The sequence below is a fragment of the Martes martes genome (genome assembly GCF_963455335.1).
Source record: "Martes martes genome assembly, chromosome: 4".
Taxonomy (NCBI): Eukaryota; Metazoa; Chordata; class Mammalia; order Carnivora; family Mustelidae; genus Martes; species Martes martes.
In genome coordinates, this window is record NC_137891.1 from 109,062,217 (window position 1) to 109,075,712 (window position 13,496).

Consider the following 13,496-nt stretch of genomic DNA (forward strand, 5'->3'; position numbering starts at 1 on the left):
TATTTATTTTAATATTACAAACAACACTGTCATAAACACCTCTCAACACAACTTTTTTTTTTTTTTTTAATTTTATTTATTTATTTGACAGTCAGAGATCACAGGTAGGCAGAGAGGCAAGCAGGGAGAGAGGAGGAAGCAGGCTCCCCGCTGAGCAGAGAGCCCGATGTGGGGCTCGATCCCAGGACCCTGGGATCATGACCTGAGCCGAAGGCAGAGGCTTTAACCCACTGAGCCACCCAGGCGCCCCTCAACACAACTTTTGATCAGTATTCTAGTTTTTCCTTATGATAGATCTCCAGAAATAGAATTCATTGCTTCAAATGATACAAATATTTAAAAGTTTTTGATGCATTTTATAAAATTGATTTTTAAAGGGACTATCAATTCATTTCCACTGTCCCTGTTTTAAAGTGTTGATCCCACTGTATTTATATCATTTGTGTTTTCTAATTTCAGTAAAGTGTTGCTAATTTGGCAATTGGGAAGTGGTATCATATGTTGTTTAGATGTGTATCAACCATTATTAGCTAAAGAGTAAGCCAGACTGCATTAAAAATATGGGCTCACAGCAGATGGTGGGGTCCTGCAGGTGATCTGCTCTGGCTAGAATTTCTCACTAATAAAGGTATATAATTGGTCTTCCAAGTGAAGCTCGGGGCCAGACAACTATGGGAATTTTACACTGGGTAGTTTTTGAACTTGACCTCCAAACAAATAACCTCTCCTGGGGCAGAAAGAAAAGAATTTCCCAAACCCATAGATTAGGATAGCACCCCTTTGTCTTCGTATTTTTATAAAAATATTTTATTTATTCATTTTTAGAGAAAGAGCAAGGGGAGGGGCAGAGGAGGAGAGAGAAGGACAGGCAGACTATGTACGGAGCATGGAGCCCTATGCTAGGTTCCTTCCCAGGACCCTGAGCTCTTGACCTGAGCCAAAGTCAAGAATCGAATGCCCAACCGACAGAGCCACGCAGGCACCCCCTTTCTTCATACTTCAAAAATATGGGTTTCATGTTAAAACGTCCTTATAAATCCGTAAATGGAGAAAATTCTTCAGCATGCAGCCAGAGACAGAATCTATCCATTCATACCACAGCAAAGCTTTTAAATGCAATAGAGTTAGTTACTTTGCAAAACAGTATTCAATAAACATAGAAGTTTTCTGTGTAGCTATTGAATGATTTAGAAGGAATTTCATGTGATTGTCTAAAAACAACACTTCATTTATAACGTTACTTTGTTTTATATAGCTTTATATACAGAAAGTGGCAAGAACATATAACAGTATCACTAATAACCAAGTTAGGAAATTATTTTGACTTTTATACTTTCTAATGAATGCAGTTCACTAATTATATTTGTCCATATTTTGGGCAATCAGAATCAATTAAATGGGTGAATGGAGCTACACTTCTGAAATAAAATTTTGTTATTGAATCCAAACTTACCTTAAAAAAATCATTTAAACTAATTTCATATGATGCCAAAATGAATTCACTCAAATTGGTTACTGAATTATAAAGACAACTTTAGACCTGCAAAATTCACAGAAAAGTCAGTATTGTAATTAACTGAAAGTTCAATCAAGAATCTGTAAGAAACAAAAATAGTAATGTTTATTTGATAGAAAATATGTTCACTTTGTAAGGAACATAACTCAGAAGTGGTATATTTTATATCAACTCAAAATGATAAAATGGCTTAATAAGAAACATTAGTTGAGAGTGTTCTAGAAATAAATTTAACTATCATGGAAATTTATTTACAAGTGGAAGTTTCTGGAAATCTTTTCTCTAAACAGACCTTCAGAGGTTAAAAATGGAGAAAATAACATTCTTGCCCAAATAATATCTGGATGGCATAGTTGGTTAAGCTTCTGACTCTTGGTTTTAGCTCAGTCCTCATTTCAGGGTCATGAGATTGAGCCCCAGGTCTGGCTCCAAGCTTGGCAGGGAGTCCGCTTTAGGCTCTCTCCCTCTCTGCCCCTCTGGCTTGTATTCTCTCTCTCTCTCTCAAATAAATAAATGAATCTTTAAAGAAAAGAAAGACGAAGGAAAATAACCTTCTCCTCAAAATCTACTAGTGCTCAGGATTTATTTAATTATCAGTTTGGAGGGACATCTGGGTGGCTCAGTTGGTTGAGAACTGGACTCTTGGTCCATGAGCTCAGATCATGAACTTGGGGTTGTGAGACTGAACCCCTCATCAGCTCTGTGCTGGGTATGGACTCAACTTCAGTTTTTTTTTTCTCTCTCTTCCTTCTCCTCTGTTCTCCCTCATTCTCACATGTGCACTTATTCTCTTTCTCTCTCTCTAAAATAAATAAATAAAAATATTTTTAAAAAGAACATATTAATTATCATTTTGGAAAAATCTGAGAGGAAGGGCTTTCTAGATAATAAGTGACATAGTACGATCTCACTTGTTTCTCTAAATGCTATGGAATAATGATAGTGTGCATTTATGATGTGTTTAATAATTTCTAGACATTGGTACCATGTTGGTATCAATTCAATGTTTGCAATTAAGCTCTAATAAACAGTGAATATATTGGGTAAATCTAATACATTATATGTGTTGAGGATCATCAGAAATCTTATGTTAGAAACAGCTGGTATAGTTTCATGTGTTGTGCATTTCAAAATGAAAAAATGGATCCATCCTATCCTATAAAGATGAGAAGAACGCCACTGTTTCAACACATATGTTGAAACCAACAGTTTCTCCAAAACTTCCTAGGACTATGACAAACTTCAAATGTACTTCAGTAAGTTCCTCAGAAAGAATTTGATGTTGAACAGTCTTAAGTCATTTCAAGTACAAGAGCTGCCATTAAGAGGTCTGAGACAAATAGTTACAGACTGGGTATTTTTCTGTAATTGTGATCCAATTTCACACTGGTTTTAAGGTCACAAAAGCTCAGAGGGTATTCCTGATACATGATCTCATTCTTCATCAGATGAGACCAGCCCTCATGAGTACATGTTGCAATGAGAATATCTTTAAAATTGAAGAGATTGTTATGGAAGTAGGAGCAGGATAATGTGTCAGGAAATATACAAAGGATTATTAATAAAGCACAATGAACATAAGAATCAATTACTTAAGTGTCACAGGTTACCAACATCATAATGATGACATACAACTTCTTTCAGCCTTCAGTTATGTTTTTAACAGCTTTGGAAAGAAATACAATTGACCCAATCTATCATGGATAGACAGCCTCATGATCCTTTTCCTCTGCAAAACAAGGAAGACTTTTTTTTTTTTTTTAATTTTCCACTATTGGACACTTTTCCAAAGTTTAAGGGCTATAGAACAAGTGGAATAGCTTTTATTTTATAGTTGTGTCAACATTACCCAATCATGGTTATAGAGCTGGTTATTCTTTAACTTCTCTTACACTCTTGGGAACCTCTGCCCTCCAAGACATAAAAAGAGAAAATGAAGTTGCATTGTAGTAGAAGAGATTAAAGCTACATATAACAATTTCTAGACAGAAAGAATTGTTAAATTTTGAACACAGTAAGAGAAATTGATAAGTCTTTGCCGCTCCCACCTCCTCTCTTTTCCTCTCTTCTCTCCTTCTTACCTCATTAATCATCTTAAAGACATTTCTCTCTAAAGTTAAACTGCTTGGCAAGCTTGATCCCTTTTTACATGAGATTTAGTTAGATGAAAACATTATATTTTAGATTAAAAAATAAAAGTTTAAAATAAATCAAGTTACCTAGTATGCCCCCTTAGTCTTTCTCCTCAAACCGTCAATAATTACCTCAGGAACAATTGCTTAGAAATTCAGTTTGTGACTTAGAACTCTCAATTTTTTGTTGAGAAATTTCAGGAAAAAAAGAAAAACCCAAGTCACCATGAAAAGATTCACATTTGCTAATTGCATTTATTGGAGACATGAAGCTCAAATATGTAGTTCTCATCCTCTTCATCACTAGGGACATTGAAATCAATCTCAATAGAAAGGTGAGAAACAAAATACAGAAATATCTCTTGCTAAAATTTGGGTTCAAGCAAACAAACAAACAAAGGAGAATGTAGTTTTGTTTTTTAATGTTACCAGTTCTTTCATATCAAATCCAGAGCTTCCCAACTGGTATGTCGATACACCCTGATGTGTGCAAATGGGCTGTGTGTGTGCCAGGATAGTGATGCCTACAACCTTCAGGGCTTCTGGGTTGGGCCTGGGGCCCAGACCTTCCCTAGCTTTCAATCTCTGCTGGAAGAAGCCTTCTTTTTTTTTTTTTTTTTCACCCCAGTGCACTATACAAATGCTATTTTCAACGAGTGCTATAATGTAGAAAAATTTGAGAAACCCTGCTGTATAATATACATGGTAGATGGCGGTGTCAGTGGTAGTATTGGGAATTATCCTAATTACAATGATAAATACATAAATATAAGCTTATAAAAAAACCTGTGTAAGGAATAGAGATACCTTTTTTTTAAATTTACCAAATTAATAAATATGTTTGTATGTGATGCAGTCCTCTTCAAAAGATCCCAGGGAAATGTGAACAGTGAAGGAAATTATTAAAAGCTTTAACTCTCTTACAAATGGTGATTAGTAAAAATCTCCCTCATTCTGATAAATAAAACAAAAAAGGATATTTATTTTGATATCCTAGTTTTCTTTAATTGCACCACTCCATGGACATAAAGACCAGTTTGGAGAAAGCCCATTTTTTCCATGTCTTATTTTTAAAACTATAAATGAAATTTTAAGAAATCTCCAAGTTAAGCTAGTTCATTTGCTTTATTGGGGCTCTAATGTGTATGTAAGAGTTTATGTTTCTTAATTCCCATGTAGTGACTTGTATATTTTTTTCTGATCTTTGGAAATACATCCACAAAAATCACCAAAACATTGCTGGCTCTTGTTGAAAATTCTTCCATTTTCCAAAGCATCTCCACCTACACAACTGTTTTGCTCAAACACAACAAAGAAACTGTTTATTATTTTGTTTTCAGTTTTTGTATGTGCAGAGTTCTACTCTTAAACTGAACTTATTTCAATATAGTCTTTTATTGTCCTTAGATTTGATTTAGTAGACTTTGCTTTTAAAAGAATTTCCTTGTGAAATGTAGTAATTTGATTGTATGCATGTGCCATAATCTGTTTTTTTTTTTAATATGGGAGTAATACTATAGAGAAATGAAATGCCAAGAAATCTAAGCCTTGACTACCACATAGGATTAAAAACAAAAATGTAGAGCTGAAAACATCACCTGCCTCAGGGCCATCATTTTAACTCACCACATTTCATATAAACATTAGGTGTACTAAGAAGCTGACAATGTTTGAAAACACTTCCATTACCACAAGTATAAATTTACAAGTCATAGGCATTTCAAACCTCTGTTTCTTAACATCCCATATACTGCAGATAAATTACACAGAAATTTTAATGTATAGATTTTAAGTGCCAGTCACTATATTATTGTATTTTGTGTGTCATTTAATTTCACAGCTTGTGAAATAGGATCTGTTCTCCTTACTTTACTCTCCTACCTTGTACAGCTTGAAATATGCATAGGATTATCAAAGTGAGGAGAAAAATGCCAAGTTCAAAAGATAAAAATATCTTTAAAATGAGTTAAGAGACAATGAAATAATCCGTTGCCCCAAAGACTATAATAGAGTAGGTATACATTAAATTCTATTCTTAATAATTAACAGTAGTATTTCCTACAGAAGAGGGCTAGGTACAATTCTATTTCTTGTGTTATATCCCTAATTAAAATGAGTATTTCAGCAAGTGGCTGAAATCTAAACAGACCAGAGTCAATGCTCTTTCAAGAGAATGTTCATAAAGTTCAACTTTCTTAAAAGATTTCTCTCAGAGGAAAGGCAAAATCCTAATGATTGAGGTCCCAACGGTCCAGCTCTATCACCACAGACATTAATATAGTAGATGTAAATGTCAAGGTTTAAAATCCAGAGTGATGAATACCCATGGGTAAGGACTGGGTTTTAAGTAAAGGATTCATAATTATTCCATGTAACTGTACCCCATACCTGACATGGAGATTGTGGTATATGGAAATAGATCTAGAATGACTGCTATAATCAGTGTTTGTAAAATACATTATAAATGGATGCATGATTTTCCACACAATCCAAATAGTTCTTACCATTCTAGGAGAGCTCCAGAGGTCGAAAAGTATTTGGTTTAACCCTTTACCAACTATTTTCTAGCAAAATATAGCAGTCTTTGATAAAATAAATTTTTGTGCTTCCTGTAACATACATAAAATGTAAATGTCTATTTACTAGTCTGTACACTTAATTCCTGTATTGGTTGAGACAATAAACTATTAAAATGGGGGGAAAAGGTAAAAATAAAAAATGCAATGCATTTCCACTTAAAATGATAGGACGCTTTAGTGGTCAGAGACTCAGGGGTTGGCCTAGAATGAATTTCTCATCAGGATATAAATAGGTTCCAAAATGTGAGAAATGGTATCTGATCATCTGAACTCAACCATTATACCTTCAGAGGACATAGGAACCCATCTGAAGTTTCCAGTCAGACTAAAAACACCTGGACACTCATTTTTGACAAGGATAGTGATGGCTCTTTGGGGATGATCATTTTCAATTTGCCTAAGAGCCAAGTCACTCTGAAAATAATGCTTAACTGGAGAGTTCTGGAGACAAGCATAGCAAGTTGGGACACATTTGCAGCAAGAACACTGAGACCGTGTGTGTTATTATTCCTATATCGCCAACACCTGAAATTATACCTCATACATATTGGGCATGTAGGTAACTAGTACAGATGAGTCAAAACAAGTCATATTAGCATGTACATAACTAGTACATTGATTAGTACATACTGGTCAAAACTCTCTATATCCGGCAATACTTGGATACAATCATTTGTCCCCAAACTCCTATCTGCATTCAGGTAAATCTCAAGTCAATTACCTGAGATCTACACATGTAAAAACTGTGATTTCCACCAGAATCAAGTATCCTAAACTTCGTGGAAGTGAATGGATTTAGGGTCATAACGCCCAGCTTCCCACATTGAGTAGGCATTATGTGTCTAGATTAACTGCTGCTCTAAGATCTTTCCCAAACCTATCTAAACATGAGAATCATTTAGTGTAATTATTTTTATAAAAACAAAGATTCTCGAGTTTCCTTTGGAAATTCAGACTCCAGAAATCTTTATTTTAAAAACAAACTTCAGATCATTTTTATGAACAGGCAAGTGTGTGAAAAGCTTTCCTAAAACATCCATCCCTGTTTTCAGACAGCTCCATTAGAAACTTCTGTGAACGAACTCACCTGTCCAAATTTTGGCACAAATGAACTACAATAGCCATCTTCATTTATTCAGTCATGCAGCGCTTATTCAGTGATATTTAATGAGCACCATATGTGAGGCACCTGCGGGAAATGAAAAGAAGTGGCTTCACACATATTCCTGGAACTCCTGGTAAGATAACATCAGAATCTAGATTCACTGTGGAGTGATGGGCAGTCACTGAAGGGTTCGGAAGCATGAGTGTGACATAATCAGATTTGAGTGCTGAAAATATCACTCTGGGAGTAAAGTTAGATATAGAATGAAGTGGTGACATTTGATTATGTCAAGTAAGTAGTAAGAAGGTTATTCCTGCAGCCAACCAAGAGAGGGTGAGCATATGCACCAGGTATTATGCTAAGTGAAATAAGTCAATCAGAGAAAGACAATTATCATGTGATCTCTCTGATATGAGGAACTTGAGAAGCAGGGTGGGGAGTCATGGGGGGCAGGGATGGAAAAAAATGAAACAAGATGGGATCCGGAGGAAGACAAACCATAAGAGACTCTTAATTTCAGAAAACAAACTGAAGGGTGCTAGGGGGCTGGAGGGGAGGGATAGGGTGGCTGGGTTATGGATGTTGGGGAGGGTATGTGCGCTGGTGAGTGCTGTGATTCTGTAAGACTGATGATTCACAGACCTGTACCCCTGAAACAAATACTACATTATATGTTAAAAAAAAAAAAAAGAATATGCACCAGGACAAAGGCAATCTGGATAGAGACAAGGATGGCACAGGATTGTTTCAGCCAATTTTAGCAAACAGAAATAGTAGACAAAGACAAGAAAACACATTGAAAGTTGTATTTATTAAAAAATAAGTGGATACTAACAAGCATCAAACATTGATAAATCATGCCATTCACCAAAAATTAAGTACTTAAAAAGTTTGTGGCCAGGTTGGAGATACAAAGGTGTATACAATAAAAATCCCTATTCTCAGGCATCAACTTTCAGCAAGAGAATCACAATTATACAGAGACAATTATAATAACACAATATTTAAAAGAAGGGCTATAATGATATTATTAGAAAGTATCATCCCATTAGGAAGGAGGAGATACATTTAATGTTTTAAAGAATATGTATGTGAGAACAAAATAAGTAAATATTCCTTTCAAAAATAGTCATTTCTTGCATAGTCTTCTGTTAATTAAGGAATCATTTTAAACATTTATCTATAGTCCATTCTCTTTGAAAAGGAGTGATAGGTGGCTGGGTGAATATTACTGGTCACAATAGATGAGAAGAGGCATACAATTCCAACAGTAAAATTAATCCAAAAAAGCACGGAAGACTTCCCAGGATATTATTTACAAAAATCACTATGTTGTGAATCAAACTTCTATTTAAAATTGCTTTTCCATATTACTCTATTGAGGCTTTCTACTTAATGAGATGTCTGGCAGGGAAGATTTGGGGAACATTTATCCAAAATGCCAGAACTGCTTTCCACTTTGCTAAAATGCTAGCAAGAAGCTTTGAAAGTGGCAACAAGTTTGCGAGACATCATTGTCAAATTTCCCCTAAAGGAACAATGTGAATAGATAGTTAAGAGAGCCGTGAATCAGATTGTCAATGCCGGGCTTATGCTACTGAGTTTCTGCAAACATGTTCCTAATTTTGCAGTCACTTCTCCAATTTAGGAATGAATTCCACTTTTCAAATTATTTTTTTACCAATGTTTAATCCCACATGACCCTTGATTCTATCATTCTATTACTCATCCTACCCCTGGATAATATGTACATAAGGAATGAAACCAATTTAAAGATTATCAATCCAATACAAAAGTAAATAATAATAATAAAAATCACTTGGCAACAATCAGAATGCATTCAAGTTGAATTGTCTGTGAGATTGGATTATCCAGTGGGCTAGGTGATCTCTCAGTGACTCTATGTATTGGTGTGATAGATCTGCTACATTGTATTGGTGCTAATTGATTTACACATTCATATCATTTCCCTTTCTGATAAAAGTATCATATCATTTACCTTTCCGATAAAAGTATGTGTTTTTGGTTGGGATTTGCTATGTAGTTTCATCTTTTATCTATAGAAATATTTGGCACAAAATTTAGGCTCTCAATAATTGTATAATGGATGGCTAGTTGATTCCCTAAATGAATCAGTGAGATTCTTTTCTGTTTGATTGTTTGTGTTGGGCCTATGCTCTTTCATTTACATTAGTTTTTCAATTTGGGGGTTGATGAAAGATTTGATTTGAAATTCTTTAAACTTTGATATGAACTGATATCCATAATGTAATAAATACTGAATTAGATGCTTTTCTATTCTAAATAAATGAACAGATATATTCTCACAATATTGATTTTTTTAAAGATAATATTTATCTGAACACTTTCACACTCTCGGGATTTTTTTTTTTCGAAAAGGAATAAAAAAGTTACTAGCTGTAAGCTTGAGAACTATCATGAAAAATCTATCATGAAAAAAATATTTAAAAAAATAGTAACCTAGAAGAAAAATATGTGAAGGTAAGGAAAATAGTCACTGAGACTTCCAGAAATAATACAATTATTCAGTAATCCCTTTCCAGTATTCATCCATTTGTTCAACTGCATTGTCTTCCAATGTTCTCTAAAGGGTAATTAGGTAAATACTTAGCATTCTCATAATAATAATTAAAAAAGGTATTCTGCCACTCAGAGAAAATAAACAATCTAACAAGGGAACGAATGCTAAAGAAAAGAATAGTCAAACCAGATCTAAGGGGAGAATGAGCATAAAAGAAGCAAATAACATAACTAACTAAGATGTCAGAATATAAATCAGTGAAGACATAATTGTACTTTAGTCTATAAATAAGACAATGGCTCAAGATAATTTTTACTGTCTCCCCATGATCTCTATTATCATTTACAGTGAAAACAGTGCCATATGAAATGCTATTATTTGTATATGAAGATGGTGCTATGACCCATCAGCAACAAACCTACAAAACTGCTTTGTTTTTAGAGTAGGAAAGGGTTGGCAATAAATTCATTCACACACTCTCATCTGGTCCTCTTGTGAGCAATGGTGTACATTGGCAAGTTGAAGTTACAGCTGCAGTCAGTGAGCCCAGAACAAAACAAAACAAAACAAAAACCCAGTGAGTGAAAAATCAATCAGATTGTAATTAGTGCATAGGAGAGACTGAATACCCTAACCTGACATATTAGCCCCAAGTTCTGACCAACTAAGCTTAACTATCCATATGGTATCAAAAAAATGCATCTATATTTAATCCAGTGTTTAAAAAATGGTATTGTGATACCTTGATGAATTTCAAAAAAGCATCCCCAATTCTTCCTCACTGTACTTATTTCAGCATGTGTATTATAATAGAGCACCAGGCATCACTTAACACTAGAACTATGAGAAAATAAGAGGAAAATGCTTAGTATGTCTCAACCTTTTTTGATGGGAAAACACAACCCAAGTAATATTTTGAGTGGTTGGCTCCTACGGGCCAGCCCAATTACTGGCTGGTGAGTTTGATGTCCCCACAAAATTAAAAAAAAGCAAATTTTTTGACTGAATGCCTCTGGTGGAAGAAGGTATGTTTAAATGATAAAAGCATAATCCAGCGCAGGTCTTATAGCCAAACATGAAGAGGAACTGTCACTGATATTAAAAAACTACCCTGTGCCACGTGCTATCCCAGTTCCTTTTATAATATGTTTGATTCTAACAACAGAATTACATGGTAGGTATTATCCTCATTTTCTAGATAAGAAACTAAATCTTGGGGTAAAAAACTTATCCAGGGTCAAAAATCATGAAGGCTTCAGAAGATGGCTGCAAAGAGTTACTCCAAACTCCATGATTGTTTTTACATAGAGATGATATAAATATAGCCAACAAACTTAATAAGATTCATATTAGTTGTATTATTTATATTTTCCAGTGCATATAACTAATTGACCTAAAAACCCAAGTGGAGAACATGGATTTCAGATGACAATAATTTGTGACCAAGAGCTTTATAGACATGGGACATGCCGACAGAGATGCCCTATTATTTATTTATTTACTTACTTACTTATTTATTTACTTACTTATTTATTTAGCTTTATCTTAAAGACTTTGCTAGACTGGCAGAATTCCTGGGTAGTCACAGGATTCCAGTGATTCTAATGTTTTAAGAGATGATTATAACCCAGAAACTAAACATCTGTGAGGGTAGAAATAAAAGCATTTCTTTCATTAATGTATCCAAGGCTTTCTAAAATGCTATTATTAACGTGGTTTATCAAGACCCTGATTAATATAGACAGCCCAGTATCTCTTATATTAAACCATATTCTCCAAGCCCAATCAAAGAAATTCTAACATTCTCTGTGAGGTTCTTGTGTCTGAACAAACTTGGAAACATTATTTTATTTTCAAGTTCAGTGGCAACTCAGCAAGCGTAAAGCTACATATTACATACATATATATGTACATGCAAACTTTCAATCAGTGATAAGAATTGTGTGCAAATGAATCACAGTGAAACAATCATTTCAAAATGTTATTGGGATGTTGGTTTGAAGTTTTTTGCTTGGTACTGTCATGATCTCCAATGAATTCTATTGTAACACTTACCATGTTGTATTGTAAATGCCTTTTTCCGCAACTAGAGTATGAGCTTTGTAAGGTCAGAGCCTGTCTTTTCTCTATGACTCAGTGTATGAATGTAGTTCTGGCATTCACTGATTACTTATTGAATAAGTAAATGAATAATTTAAAGTGAAATATGAAATTACATAATGACATCATTGGTTATAATCCATGTTTGCATCTGTGAATGGATCTGGTTTCTTCCTACGCATCCTCGAATGTTTGAAAATACTTCACTTCATCCAGGCACAAATTTTATAGAAGAAAGCTATGTTTAATCATGTATAGATGAAATAGAATTATTACTCAAAAGCAACAGGAGCCACCTATAGTGCCTGTGACAGAAGCTGAAAGGGGTTGACTTTCCTTGAATTCTAAGCAATTGTTGCATGCTGGTCCCTGGACAATAATATAAAGCTGGTAAAGTTTGTATTTAAGATGACCTTCACCCTTCATTTTTTGAACTTCTTTGACCTTTTGCCTCTGTTCCCATACATCCAGAGCCTTTGGGATGTGCTCTGACTGTCAAGACTCTGATGTTGTGGAAAAAAGCATCAGCTTCGCCTCCATGAGAACTAGGCGACTGGCTTGGGTGTGAGTTCATTTCTCTGGCACTTAGTACCCACAGTGTAAATTCAGAATCATAATAATCTTCCTTGGAGAGGAAGGGTTTAGGCCCCTGTGAAAGGATGCAAGTGAGAATGCTCTGCAAACTATAAAACATTAAATAGATATTTGATGTTATAGCAAACATCCTTAAAATTGAAGAACTTCTAACATCCTCTTTGCTCTGAAGTATCCATGACCTAAATAACTTCATTCTCTCTTCTCTCCAAATTCCTATCTCTCAGTACAACTGTTGGGACTGAAAATCTGATTTTGCCTAAATTTATTCACTTTAAGCTAAAGTGCCCAATAAACACAAAACCACCTTAATTTGTTAATATTTTTAGACAAGGTATTGTAAACCCAGTTATTCCGGAGGCTGCTGGGATGAGTCCTTTTCTGTCTAATTTGACTGCTGATTCCTACTCTAATAAACACAGGGGTTAGAAAGGTGGCATCCCAGAAAGAAAAGGCTATTCATCTCAATTGTAAGGCTCCAACACGTGAAGGATGGTAATTTAATTTCCTGGAATTTGCTCATCTGAAAGTTTAATTAACAGAAACCAAGACACTAAAATAGTTTTGTATCAAATATATAGAATAGCGGTACTTAACTACTAGATGACTTATGTTTCCATAGTGATTGTTAAAATTATATTTATAAAAGAAACCAAGTGTAACCATTTTAGCAATTCTATAAAGGCATACTCTAAGAGGTAAAATTAAAGTTAAAAAAATGAGACCATTTATAATGGGTCGTTATGACTCTGAATAATGATGATTATTGGTTCTGCTTAATAAAACTGTCATCTAACACAAAATAGATATTAAGCTAAATTACATTACATTATCACATTCTATCACGTTACAAAATTCAATGCAAAGCCTTTAAGAAATAAATCCACAAGAAAACAGGCCCAATATTAACCTCTTCTACCCATTTCAA

At 34.5% G+C, this 13,496-nt stretch overlaps 1 long non-coding RNA gene across 1 annotated transcript in view; it reads right to left on the minus strand.

Annotated features, from left to right (window-relative positions):
- The window catches only part of LOC308342003, a 135,569-nt gene that overhangs the window by 44,153 nt on the left and 77,920 nt on the right, over window positions 1–13,496 (minus strand). Inside the window, exon 3 of the long non-coding RNA XR_013966742.1 lies at window positions 7,315–7,416. This is a non-coding gene — a long non-coding RNA (uncharacterized lncRNA). The remainder of the gene's footprint in view (window positions 1–7,314; window positions 7,417–13,496) is intronic.